Source organism: Pinus tabuliformis, chromosome X (genome assembly GCF_031772625.1).
Source record: "Pinus tabuliformis cultivar Carrire ecotype Pingquan chromosome X, CPIR1, whole genome shotgun sequence".
Taxonomy (NCBI): Eukaryota; Viridiplantae; Streptophyta; class Pinopsida; order Pinales; family Pinaceae; genus Pinus; species Pinus tabuliformis.
In genome coordinates, this window is record NC_142308.1 from 1425240960 (window position 1) to 1425255604 (window position 14645).

General features: G+C 39.8%; 1 pseudogene; it reads right to left on the minus strand.

Moving 5' to 3' along the window:
- Nucleotides 1-11733: 11733 nt before the first annotated feature.
- On the minus strand, nt 11734-12739 carry LOC149145384 (protein PLASTID TRANSCRIPTIONALLY ACTIVE 16, chloroplastic pseudogene; annotated as a pseudogene).
- Nucleotides 12740-14645: the final 1906 nt, after the last annotated feature.

Consider the following 14645-nt stretch of genomic DNA (forward strand, 5'->3'; position numbering starts at 1 on the left):
CTTTGTGTTCATGTGTGTGGCTCTTGTGTGATGTTCTGTTCTGTTATTCTACACCTGTTTACTGTTAATATGCTTAATAATGATCTGATGCATTTACTGAAGATTAAGCTAACTGAATTATAAGATCTCTGGATATACGCGAGTTTCATTAGACACAGTAGCGTGTACACACGGGTTCACTTAATTGAAGTAGCGTATATGTTTCTGAGTATGAAATTGAAAAGTTTGATTGATCTGATAATACTGATTCACCCCCCCTCTCAGTATTATTTCCAACAATCTAAACAATGCCGCAGTTCAATCTTAATCAATTAAGTTCAAATGACAATCAACTGAGAGCACCATAGTATTAACTGAGCTCTTTCAGTTGTACTTAAACTATTGGGCAAAAGGAAAGCATTTAATACATCACTCTCTATTTTGTAATTAACTGGAAATGATTCTTTAATTGATAACTAATTCAATCCATGACATGAATTAAATAAAACCAACTATGACTATGCGTTAACGAAATAAATACCAGAAATTCGATTCAATGAAAATACATCAACTGAAAAGCTGTAAAGCATAATAACTTGCAAGAACTGGAAAATGCATAAAACGGGGAACAAAAGTAAGTTCCACTAGAGACCAAGCCCTAGCCAGCAATGAACACTGCTTAATGATTTTAGAAGATACGAACGAACAACAACGCAAGTTGTATATTAATCATCAAAGTCACTTATCATTACAACATGATGTTGTTTCTAAGAATCACCTTTCTATAAATTAGAATTACAATCCAAGTAAGAGACGAGAGATACCTCTTTGGTATTCTCTTTTATAGTCAAAAGGAAAAGATAAATTTGATCCCTCAAGATCAGGAGATCCTGAGGGATTCACAACTAAATGCTATCTTCAGACGATTCTTCTATCTCGCGTTGATCTCCTTGACTTGTTCCTTGGTTCGACCGCACCTGACACGCCTCATTTTCCTCGATTAGCTCTCGTTGTTCTGACTTGGGAACAACAACTATTTCTTTTGTTGTTTTTCTACATAAAAAGTAACGAGAGTTAGTTTGGTCAGAAAATCATATCGAGAGCTATTTTATTCATTCCTAATCAAAATCCTATCAATTTGTTATTATATTATGGTATAAGATGGATAAGAAAGGAGGAAAAGAATAATAATCAAGAGTAAATACATACCTATTGCACAGCTCAACATACTCCCCTGCTTACCTTTTTTCATGTCCTCGTGACGAATAAATAATTCCTATGTAATGTAGTTGAGTAGGCTACAAAAAATGTTTCTTTATCAGGGCTGAAACCGTGATTTTGTGCCAAATTTGCAAAGGTTGTTTTTTCGTGTCCTTCAGCTAACTCATAGTCAAACCGATACCCTTTAGGAGGATACCAAATAATGGGAGATCTAAGTTGACATCCCAACCAATAAGGCCCTTCCCTCAAAATATGATTGCTATATGTGATTAACCGGCTTGCAGAAGCTTTGAAGTTCCCATAATTAAATGGTTCTCTTTCCTTAACACTGTTAGTTGAGACCGTCCATCTCATTTTGGATGCAGTCAGGGACCTTTCTTGTATAGAGAGGAAATATGCTATTCCCTTTTGTACAATTTCCTTATGTATGGGCCCTATGTTGGCATTATGAGACTAGTGTTGTCCTTGATGGCAAATCTCACAGATAACAAATCATAGTGCAGAAGGTCAGCATCAAAGAATTGATGATCAGACTACAAGAATGAAGAGAAAGTTCATATACATAGGTTCATTAAGCCCAAGTCGCATATACACGCTGGTTCACTATATACCAAGTCGCGTATACGCAGGTTCGCTATATACCAAGTAGGGTATACATGCAGTTTCATGAACGGAAAATAGCGTACATGTCGGAAAGCTTACTTTTGGTCCGTGGTAGTTAGTCCTCGGTACTTGAGCCTATGTTTTGGACCAAGGTATCTCGACAGACGTGTTGATCCCTAGTTTTGAAGTTGATGGTATTGTGTTACTATGGTTTTGGACAGTGGTATTGTGAAAGGTCTAAACCTATATAAGGAGAAGATCATTGGGCCAAAGGGTGTGAGTGATGAATGAATATCTGATGAAGTGTGAGATCCAAATGCTGGTTATGGGTTGGTGATCTGAACCATGGTTTCACTCATGCGTAGGATGATGAACTATGGAACGGGATCTCAAGGCTTGGAATGATTATCTTCATATGGTTTGACTGTGGACAGACTAGATCTATTGACGCATGTTTATTGTTATGATCTGGGTATGTTTTGATGTCTGATATAGCTGCGGAATTATAAGTTAGGATTTGCAGATCTGTACGCAGGTTGTCTTTGGAAAAAGGGCGTATACACGCAGGTTGGGTTTGTCCAAGTAGCATATACAATGTGAAGTATGATATGTGAAGATGAAGTTGATCTGGTTATTGTTATGTTGTGTATGTTGTTGACAGGGTTTCAGTGATTCAGTATTGGGTGATTCAGAGATTGATGATGCAGGTTGTTTTATGGATCCAGTATGAAAATGTATGAAACGTGGTCCCGGGAAGATCGTAGAGTTCAGTAGGTTGGTGCCTACGTACTAGTAAACCTATCAGCCAATACAAGAGCCAGGGGGTTGTAACTCCCTTCCAGGAGCAGCTGGAGAACGAGTAAAGGTTGGAGCATGCTGTAGGCAGGCACCTACGTACTAGTAAATGGATCGGCTAGTACAAGAGCTAAGAGGGTTGTAGCCCTCTGCAGGTTGTAGCCTGCGTACTGGTATAAGGCTGCACCAGTACAAAAGATTGTAAACTGAAGTTTCTTATTAAAGAAAGATAGAGATGACTTGCAGCAGGTGGTTTTCACCCACATTGGGTTTCCACCTTATATCATGGTGTTCATGTGTGTGGCTTTTGTGTGGTGATATGTTCTGCACCTGTTTACTTTTAATATGGTTAATAATGTCATGATGCATTTACTGAAGATAGACTAACTGAATCATAAGATTTCTAGTTATACGCTGGTTTCTTTAGACACAGTAGCGTGTACACGCTGGTTCACTTAACTGAAGTAGCGTATATGTTTCTGAGTATTGAAAAAGTTTTATTGATCTGATAATACTGATTCACCCCCCCCCCTCTCAGTATTATTTCCAACAATTGGTATCAGAGCAGGTCCTTTGGTAGAAGCTTGATCGCTTGAAGGAGATCCGTGGAATTATGGGAAAGAAGGTTAAGAAGAAAGCTCCTAAGAAGAAGAAGACATCTCAGAAAGTCTATGACAGTGGGAGAATCGATTGGGGATTAGGTATAAGAAGCTCTTCAGATTCAGAATCATTAGCAGGTATGAATGTGTTATCCTCTGATGTTCTAGCTATATTTCCTTGTGAAAGAGATGAAAGTGATAGTGAAGCGACTGAATTTGCTTTTATGGGTGAGCAAGAAAAGTATCAAATAGAGGCAGTATTTAGAAGGCTTACAGACAAAATTAAAGATCAACAAGATCTATTGAACAAAAGGGAATTTGCTTTCAAAGAAGAAGTTACCAAACTAAAAGCTCAATCATAGGAAGGAAACAAGGTAAGAAAGTTACTCAAGGACAAGGAAAATCAATGTCAAAAGTTGCAAGGTGAAGTGACATCATTAAGAGATGAAGTCAATAAAAGAAGCACAACCATCAAGAAACTCAAAGATAGATCTAGCTACTATGAAAATCTTGAAGCTACAATCCTCTCACTAAAGGGAGATCTTGAAGAATCAAGGAAGTAGAATGAAAATCTACATCAAGCAATTGAAAAACAAGACAATGAAGTCATCAGCTTAAAATCCCATCTGGAATGTGCCTTCCAAGTTCGTCAAATGCAGCAGGATCTGAATGAAGAACAAGAAAAGGAGATTCTCAAACTAAGGGAACAAATGGAAGAAGGAAGAAAAGCCGAAGAAGATTTGAAAAAGCAATCTCTTGAAAAGGAAGAACAACTTCAGGATGAGGTAATTATCTTGAAAGGTAAAATAGAAGAAAAGGATAAGCTTTTACGATTTCAAGATAGCTCTAAAGTCTTGGATGATATTCTTAATAGTCAAAGATCTCCTGCTATAAAGACTGGTCTTGGTTTCCATGAATCTATTGAAGGTGAATCTAGTTCACAAGGTGAGGCAAGGAACTCTAAAGAGAAATCTAAAGTGATCAATGAAGAAATGGAAGATCCATCTCATCATCAACCAAGGAAAGAGATTCTTCAAAGAAAATCTTTTACTTCTCCTATGAATAATGTTGAATGTTATGAATGCCATAATCTTGGACATGTTGCAGCCAGATGTGGAAGAAGAAGAGTTCAAGACCATCATGCAGAAAGATCATCACATTCAAGGTACTTTAATGGATATTGCTTTGCTTGCAGTAAGTTTGGTCACAAAGCTGCTGATTGCTACAGGAGGAATATGAAACATGTAAGATGTTATGCATGTAACAAACTTGGACATATAGCAAAGGAATGCAGGAACAAAGGACGGACATCACACCAAAAGGAGAAAACATCATCACACTTGAAGATATGGAAGAAGAAGGAAGTTCAGCCAGAAAGATGTGGCACAGCACAAAATACTCAGGTTCAGCACAACACAGACATAATAAACTCAGAGGGAGCTGAAGGTGTAAAACTTCAGTGTCCTGAAACTCATACGCAAGTTTCATAAATTGAAGTCGCGTATATACGCGAGTTATACACTGCAAAGTCGCGTATATGTCAGTCTGTGGAAAAGCAGTGGGGACAGGCTCAGAAAAGGGGTCTGATATGATTCAATCCAGTATCTGCTCTATTGGTTAACAGTTACAGTCCGTTGAGAATACCTAGAAATGACTTGATACTTGTAAGATGCTAGAAGTGTTTTAATCCTAGCTTGATGATGATGATGTCTTGATGCTTACTACTGATGTATGCATGTTCAGATCTAACAGCAAACAGATGGCACAGGTTGAGGGGGAGAATATGCCTTTAATATTGCATTGTTGGCATTATGGATTAATAGTCCTTGGTGATGTTACTTATATGGCTAAATGATATATCTTGCTATGATGTGGGTGTGAGTAGTCCATGATAAAATCTCATATGATTCTTGGGGTTTCATAGTTGATGTTCAGATCAGATTTATGGTTGACTCATTGATGATGCATATATAATGCTTACATGGTGATCTTCATAAGGATAAGGATAAGTACAAAGCTTGAATACACATCTTCCTCACTTGATGATGAGTCACTCATATGCTGTTGTCGTCATATGCATAAAGATCATACAGTTATGATGCAGGCACTCATGGGGATAAGGATTGTAGTTGTTGATGATATCAAGAAGTTTTGTCAAAAGAGTTTGAGCTCAAGATACATAGTGTTGATACATGGATGACTCCTCAAAGTCACTTTGTTGGAGACATGATGATGAGTTCATATCTATATGATGATAGGTTGATACTTACATATGTTGGTTGATGCAGATGTTCCCAAGTAATGATACTTGGATCATGTAGAGCTTGATGAAATGGCTATGGTGGTTTCACACATGATATAATGTGAATGACTCTGAATTCTGGTCAAAGGGATGAATTGATGGAGACATACCTTGTTATAGGTTGATGACTTATTCTCTACTGGACATTTACAGGTTGCTGATATGGAAATTTGTGTAGGCGAGTTGGATAAGGACTATCCGCGTATATACGCTTGTTTATGTAGATACAGTCGCGTATATGATAATTTGAAGGAAATCAGTGGGTCAAACTCAGAATGAGAAGATTCTGATATGGGTCTAACCGAGACCATCTGGCACAGGTTCAGGGGGAGCAGATTTTGTTGGCTTTTGGTTCTAGTTCACAACTATTGCTGGTTTCAGGTGGAACAGAGGTAGATGGAGAAAAGAAGGAGAACATGATTGTTGATATATACAGTGATTGACAGATGTTGCTGATAGTAGTTATTGATGATTTTCATAGTCTTGATATTTCATCTCTATGTCATATATCTCTTTTATGTGGTATCTCTTTCATGATGTCAAGGTCATGTAACGGCCTATATTGGTTTCCCCATTATGCCTGGGATGAACATGTAATGCTCTTGCTTTATCATGTGTAAACTTTTGATGTATCCCCACTTGGTTGGGTGGATGAGTCAATTCTAGTATATCCCCACGTGGTTGGGAAATGGATGTATGTGTTGAGTCTTTTGGTGATAGGAAGGTCTCTTATAAGTCATGGTTCTTCTTGAAGAACATCTTTTTGCAGATCTTGCCTTCAGTCAAGAAGAGCATGAGTAGCACACTTCAGCAGTACAGAGACTTGGCATGTACTCAGGGGGAGCATGGACAGACTGGTACACTTTGGCATATACAAAGGGGGAGCACATTTGGAGATTTCAGCAGGTACTCAGGGGGAGTATGGACAGCAGAATTGTTATCAAGGAAAGAGAATATGTTGGTCCACCCTTTGCCCTTGATGTCAAAGGGGGAGAGTGATTTGGTGTTGTTGCCATCAAGTCCAAAGGGGGAGATTGTTGGCATTATGATGCATGTGTTGTACTTGATGGCAACCCTCTCATAAAAGATCATCTCTCATACATATAACTAGATGAATCTACAGAAGAGATATCAGATGTGATTGAATGCATGGGATACAGGACAGCTCAAAGGAATCAAATGATAGATCTAAGTGTGACAAGTTAGCTTTGCCATCAAGTCCAAAGGGGGAGATTGTTGGCATTATGAGACTAGTGTTGTCCTTAATGGCAAATCTCACAGATAACAAATCATAGTGCAGAAGGTCAGCAACAAAGAATTGATGATCAGACTACAAGAATGAAGAGAAAGTTCATATACGCAGGTTCATTAAGCCCAAGTCGCATATACACGCTGGTTCACTATATACCAAGTCGCGTATACGCAGGTTCGCTATATACCAAGTAGGGTATACACGCAGTTTCATGAACGGAAAATAGCGTACATGTCGGAAAGCTTACTTTTGGTCCGTGGTAGTTAGTCCTCGGTACTTGAGCCTATGTTTTGGACCAAGGTATCTCGACAGACGTGTTGATCCCTAGTTTTGAAGTTGATGGTATTGTGTTACTATGGTTTTGGACCGTGGTATTGTGAAAGGCCTAAACCTATATAAGGAGAAGATCATTGGGCCAAAGGGTGTGAGTGAGGAATGAATATCTGATGAAGTGTGAGATCCAAATGCTGGTTATGGGTTGGTGATCTGAACCATGGTTTCACTCATGAGGAGGATGATGAACTATGGAACGGGATATCAAGGCTTGGAATGATTATCTTCATATGGTTTGACTGTGGACAGACTAGATCTATTGACGCATGTTTATTGTTATGATCTGGGTATGTTTTGATGTCTGATATAGCTGTGGAATTATAAGTTAGGATTTGCAGATCTGTACGCAGGTTGTCTTTGGCAAAAGGGCGTATACACGCAGGTTGGGTTTGTCCAAGTAGCGTATACAATGTGAAGTATGATATGTGAAGATGAAGTTGGATCTGGTTATTGTTATGTTGTGTATGTTGTTGACAGGGTTTCAGTGATTCAGTATTGGGTGATTCAGAGATTGATGATGCAGGTTGTTTTATGGATCCAGTATGAAAATGTATGAAACGTGGTCCCGGGAAGATCGTAGAGTTCAGTAGGCTGGTGCCTACGTACTGGTAAACCTATCAGACAGTACAAGATCCAGGGGGTTGTAGCTCCCTTCCAGGAGCAGCTGGAGAAGGAGTAAAGGTTGGAGCATGCTGTAGGCAGGCACCTACGTACTAGTAAATGGATCGGCTAGTACAAGAGCTAAGAGGGTTGTAGCCCTCTGCAGGTTGTAGCCTGCGTACTGGTATAAGGCTACACTAGTACAAAAGATTGTAAACTGAAGTTTCTTATTAAAGAAAGATAGAGACGACTTGCAGCAGGTGGTTTTCACCCACATTGGGTTTCCACCTTATATCATGGTGTTCATGTGTGTGGCTTTTGTGTGATGATCTGTTCTGCACCTGTTTACTTTTAATATGGTTAATAATGTCATGATGCATTTACTGAAGATAAACTAACTGAATCATAAGATTTCTGGTTATACGCTGGTTGCTTTAGACACAGTAGCGTGTACACGCTGGTTCACTTAACTGAAGTAGCGTATATGTTTCTGAGTATTGAAAAAGTTTTATTGATCTGATAATACTGATTCACCCCCGCCTCTCAGTATTATTTCCAACACCCTAAAATTTGAATCACACCTTCTCGTGTCATCAGCCTTTTATGTCTAGAAAATATTTGCAAAGGGTGAATAGGCTCACTTCTTACCCAAAGATCAAATCTGTTTTCCTATCTTTGGAATTAATTATACGCCTTAAACCACTTAAGTTGATTAACTGCAAAAGAGATAAAAGCCTTGAATTGAAACTCTCTAACAAAGGGCTAGGGTTGTTATCGACTTCTCCTTCTAATATGAAGCTATGCAGATAAAATTCACAAAGAATCCTTTGGACTTTTGCCCCATATTCCTTGCAGCAACTTATAAAATCTTCAGTTGTCTTTAAATCGATAAGCTTGCCAGCTCTTACAGCTTTAACCTTTAACAATAAGTATTGTTCTAATAAGAACATGGCATAATTTGTGGCCAGAGACCTACATATCAAGATATCTCAATATAGTGAGCAAATGGTGTCTATCTGATTCCTAGCTCTGTCCAGAGTGGTCTTTACCTTCTTCAGCTTTTCTTCTTACTGTCTCAATCTGTCAAAGGTCCCATTTTTAGTTATGGTTAATTCCCTAAACGGTTTCTGCAATTCTTGATATTTCTTCAGAGGGACAGTCTCTTGTTCACATTGTGCAAGAGCAAGCTAGGCTTACATTAGTTCTTCCTATAGATTTAGGAGAATAGGGTCTTTGCTTGACAGGATATCCTTGGCTTGTTCTTTAGTCTGAGTGCATGTGTTACGAGAGGATATTTCCTTGATCTGTACTTCCTTGTTGTGGAAGGACCAACCCTCCATATGAACAACTGCATCTACTAAGTCTCCATCTAGATTTTCCTGGGTGGCTATTGTTCGAGCAGGAGTGAGTTTGGTTTGGGTCTCTATTGACCTACCCTTACAATTTTTTGATTGTAGCCACAAAGACTACCTCAGGAGTGGTGTTCTGGGCTTTTTCAGTTGCAATTCTTTTAAGCTTCCTACGTAGCCTTTTAACAGTCTTTTGAACGTTTTGATATTTGTGTCTTAGCTTCCTTAGTTTTTCTCTGGCTACTTGCCTCTTCCGAGGAGCATCTTTTATACTATCAAGCTTGTCAATAGCTTCTACATCTAAAGACTCATGTTGTTTGGTGGGCTCCAGTATTATAGCAATAATGCTACAACTCCTGGGACTCCCTTCTTTAATTTTATCAACCCGGTAGTTCGTAACAAACTTGGAAGCGACGGTGCTGTATGCACAAGTACTAGCTCTTGCCGCAGCTGTCACTTGGTCAGCTGGCACAAGTCCGCTAGGAGCTTAAGCCAACTTCTATGAGCTCTTAGAAGAAGCTTTTTAATTGATGGATGAAAGCTAACTCGAAAGAAGCTAATCTAATTGCGAAAAGAAACTGAAAGCCAAAAATAAACGCAAACCCTAACAAACCCTAATTCTACCAGCTAGTCCTACTGATGCAAAGGAGAGAATGCAAACTACGAAAAGAGATGCCATTACTTCTAGGAAGGTAAAATGCATGTGTCTAAGTTATCACTATCTGAAGAAAACATCTTTTTGTATTTTTGATTAAGTTATTAGAATTATCATGCATGTGCTTTTAACTGGCTTTTCACTGTGCAGAGGTGGATCAAGGAGGAGAAATGCATGGAAGAGGTCAGGAAGGTATAGAGAGGCTCTAAGGGATCCCTAACATTCTTTCCGAGAGTTTCACAAAGTCTGGATGCCATGCAACCGTGTTTATGAACTTCTACAGGAAGTCTGCAGGGGTTTCTACAGGATGTTCTGTAATTCTTCTACAGGATGTTTCGAAATGGGATTTTGGAGCATGGATGGAGGAATGACCATGGAGGTGAAATAGGGGTGTGAAGAGGTCTAGGACTTGGTGGATGAGGCTAAGGAGTGATTGGATTTGTTCAAGGATGGATGAAGCGATGTTGCACAAGAAGATGAGAATCATGGCAAAGTAAGCGGATGAGGCAAATGTAAGGTAAGGTTTATAAGTGACGGATGAAGCAGGTAGGTTGGATGGCGTATGGGCAGGTAAGGAAGGATAACAGGTACTCTGCAAGTGGTTTTTCAAACTGAACAAGCAAAGACATGCAAGAAAACAAAGATCTAGTTATGCTACCCTAATATGATCTAGCTAACAGTAACAAGAATGGATAACAGCTTTATTTGCAAGGGAACCATGTACAACACGTGATCAAGAACAGTCCAAAAGGTCTGAATGCATGACTAAATCCTACCACTCTATTCCAAACATAAAAAGCTACTTTAACCATCAAAAGAAATCTAAATAACAAAGAAAGATCTAAATCTAGATAGCAGATTTTATTTTAAGAACGCAGCAAAACACATAAAGATAAACAAAGGAGGTACTGGGCGCTTGAGATGGGCCCAACCCCAAGAGCTACAGCCTCCTAAGAGAGATTTAGAGCTGGTGCAAATCTGGATTCATCTTTATTGATCAAGAAATGAAGAGTTACATCAAGACTGTCCATAAGAAGGACTTGAAAATGAGCTGAAAGCAAAGCTAATGTATTGCATAAAAATCGAACTACAAACTAGCTAACTAATGGCTGCAAAATGACTAACCACTAGCTACTATCTACTGCCTAACTAGCTAACATCCACTGGCTAACCAAAATGAGGCCCTAAGCCTTCTTATTTATACAAATTGAAGACCCAACAGTCCTCCTAAACTTTAGGGACTCGGCTGCCCAAGACTTGTAGTTAATAGCAGTCCTACTTGACTTGCTTGGTTGCCCTTGTGTTGATTGATTTGGTGGCCTTTGAACTCCGAGCTGATGGTGGAGAATTCGAGGTAAGGGCCCATAAATGAAGGGGACACCTTCCTACAAATCCTCTCCCTTGTCTTCCCACGAATTTGGCTGCCAAGTGCTCATTAAGACCTTCAATTTTGTCTCCAAATTGACCAAAAAGGATACACAAAGCACCCATTAGACTTGTTGGCATAATGACTAACCAAATTCACTCTATTAACATAAATATAATAAAAAACATGCAATAAACTAATGAGAATGGTGGATTAAGTCAAATTAGGAGGTTGAATGAGCCCAAATAATTGTCCATTTTTGGGGCTCATCATCATCCCCCTACTGAAAGTGTTGCTCATCCTCTGCGCAACCAATCTCTCTCCTCATCTTTGATGGCCCTGGTGGCCTCCTTGGCTAAAATATCGGCCAATTTCTCGTTCTGCTGCCCTTTCTCCAAACTTCCTGTAGAAACAGTTCTCTGTCTTCCTGTAGAAACAGACAGCACCACCATATCTTGCTTGGATGTGGGTGATTTTCCTTTCAGCTTGGTTGTGGCTACCTTAGAGGTGCCCTCACTGACGTGGACTTGTTCAGTCCTTTCCATTCTACTCTGTAGTCTTTTCTCCCTGGGTGTTAGTGTGGTTTTGTGCCCCTCTGTTTTGGCAGCTTGGTTTAATGCCAGTGTTCCAATCACTAATGTTGTTGGATACATCTGTAGGGTTGTGCTTTTCTGGCTTGTCACCAACTTGTCATCATTTGCCTTGCCCCAAAAATATCTACACCGAATGCTTTAACCTTGCTTGCAAAATAATCGAATGAAGTAGTTGCAGTACCTGCCTTGACTTGGGCAGCGAGTTCAGTGGCTTCAGCTTCTTTTTCTGCAAGCCTTTTTGCTTCTGCTTCAAGTTGTTTAGCAAGCTCCTGTTTTTTTGCGTGAATTTTCTGCAGCTATGTGCTCTTCTTCTTCAGCTTTGGCTTTCGCTTGGGCCTCGGTGAAAAATTCCTTTCTTCCATCTGTTGGAATGGCACTTAAAAGCTCATAAACTGGCAGAGAAGGTGCAGAAGGGCTGGCTGCAACATCAATAGTCTTGTTCTCTGAGATGGAAGTGTTTGAGAAAACCTCAGCTACCACAGATGCAACTTGTGTCTTTGAAACCTTAAACCATGGAATGAAATGCTGAATTTGCATTGATTACTTTGTTGTTTACGTCTGCATTTCCTTCTGCCTTAAGAACAAGGTTGCAGTCTTTCTCTGAAATAAAATCATCTGTGGAACTGGCCTTCAGGATAGTGTAACTTAATCCCATTTCCACAATTCTTTCAGTAAGCTCTGATAATGATATTTTTGATTTTCCAAACAAGTTGCTGAAAAATGAAGAGATTCCATCAAGAACATTTGAAGACCCTCCATCAGATTCATAAACACAACAATATGATTCACATTTGCTAGCTTGGCTTCTTCAATAACGTTCAAAGCATCAGTTGTAGTAAATTTGGAACTAGGTCCATCCTCTATGGGTCCTATTGATACCACTGCTTTACTGGCATTTCCAATGGCTTTAGCTGTGGATTCAATATCCTCAAAACTGAATTCTACTGCATTAAGACGCTTGGCATCCTCTGCAGCAATTATCTTTCTCGGGACTCCAAATTTGTCGAAGAAAAATCCATTTTCTCTGCTTTTGAAAGCTGTGTCATACTTCTTGTAGAAGACCCACCCGTTTTCTGTAGAACGCCCTTGCATAGGTGGGTTTAAAAAAAAAAAAAAAAAATGGCCGAGAAAGCTTGGTGGAGGATGACAAGTTAATAGATTGTGGGAGCAGAGGACGCGTACTTCGGCTAAGAACATTGCAGGTGCAAATGAATCCCCGGGTGGTGAGAGTCAGCCGAGCCTGTTTTTCAATTACAGCGTGATTCGTGGTGAGGAAGTGAAGTGGCCAGGCATACGTGGCCACATGCAGACTGCAGTGCTATCATGAACTGCATGTTCTCTTCTGGATCAGTTGCACTAGAGTTCAAACGGCCAACACTTCCTGTTTTTTTAAATTTTCACGTGAGTCAACTGTCCACGTGTACTGCGTGACTGCCGGCTGAGTTCTAGAGAAGACAATCAGCTTAACCTTGATAATTCGTGGCTTAATCCCACCATTCCATTAATTCATGCAGTTTTTAAATTAAATTTATGCAATAGAAGAATGAGTTTCAGTCACATACCTCGAAGTTGAATGGCTGCCGTGAGCTGCTGTGGCCTGTCATTGCTGCATGCATTGGTTTTTCTGATTGCATGTGGCTTGGCTGCTAATTTTTGGTTGTTTTCCTTGTGCAGGTGTCCTCTAGCCAGATGCATGCTGCAGGAGTCCATTTCCACGCTCAGATCTGCACGTTCAAGCTACTGCTGCTGCATTGTCACAGAACCATAACTTGTTTTCGCCATTTCTCCCAAACGGTAAAGCGGATCGATCTGAAACTTGCTGAGCATGTTTCTATCATCATGATGTACCTCCCACAGAAAAATCGTGATCAATGGATGCACGGATTTCGAGAAAAATGGAAAATGGCTGAATATTTCAGAGATCGATTTCTCGGAAACCGTGCATCGGAATCAGCTAAAACTGCTTGGGTAGGTTACCATCACTCATATGCATATCCCCATGAAACAGGTTTTGAAACGGATGCACGGATATGGAGAAAATGCAAAAATGGATGATGGTGATGGAGGCTGATTTCTTGGAAACCGTGCACCAGAATGGCCTGAAACTGCTCGATCATGTTGCCATCACCCTTGTACAATTCCCCATAAAACGGTTTGTCAAATGGATGCATGGCTTTCAAGTTATGGCAAAAAAAAATTATGTTCTATGTGTTTTTGCTTCAAGGCACTTTGCATGTGTTTGCATGGAAGGGAAAACTGAACCTGGGCTGTGATGCAGGTATGGAGATGATGGAGGAGGAGTTGGAAGATTGCATGAGGGCTTCTAAACCGTTGAGGAAGCTACCATGTTCGCCAAACCACTTTTTGAAATCCATGTCTAGTTTCCCACAATTTCTACAGGAAGTTCCTGTAGAAGCACAATGAGAAGCACAATGAGGTGGAAAAAATGATGGATAAAGGCAAGGGATGGACACACAAGTGCTTGTAGGCCTAATCAACAGATTCCCACCATCAGATTCCATTTTAGACTTGAATTTGGTTCGTCCAAAGGTTCTACAGGTTGTTTCCTGTAGAAATACAGAGCTTCCAGTAGAAGGCACAAGAAAAATTCCTTTAACCTTGATTTGAGTGCTCCCCCCTGTCATGAAACGTCCTTCTTGCAACCTAGAATTAGCCAATGGAATTAGTTTTATTTTCTTTTTCTTATTCAATTTTGTTTTTTTTTTTGAAAAACAACTAGGGCGCCTCATGAAGGTTTTCACCCTAATTGCCTGCCTTGGGCGCCTCCAAGGGAGGTTTTCACCCAAAGATCTTATTCCCTTTTATTTTCTCTTTTTTCCAACCCATTGACCGCCTCATGGAGGTTTTCAATCAATGAGCCAATCTAAGGCGCCTCCGAGGAGGTTTTCACCTTAGATTTTTATTTTTTCATCTTATTTTCATTTTTTCTCTTTTTTCTTTTTTTTTTCTCTTCTACCCTACCCTACTTGAAAAACAA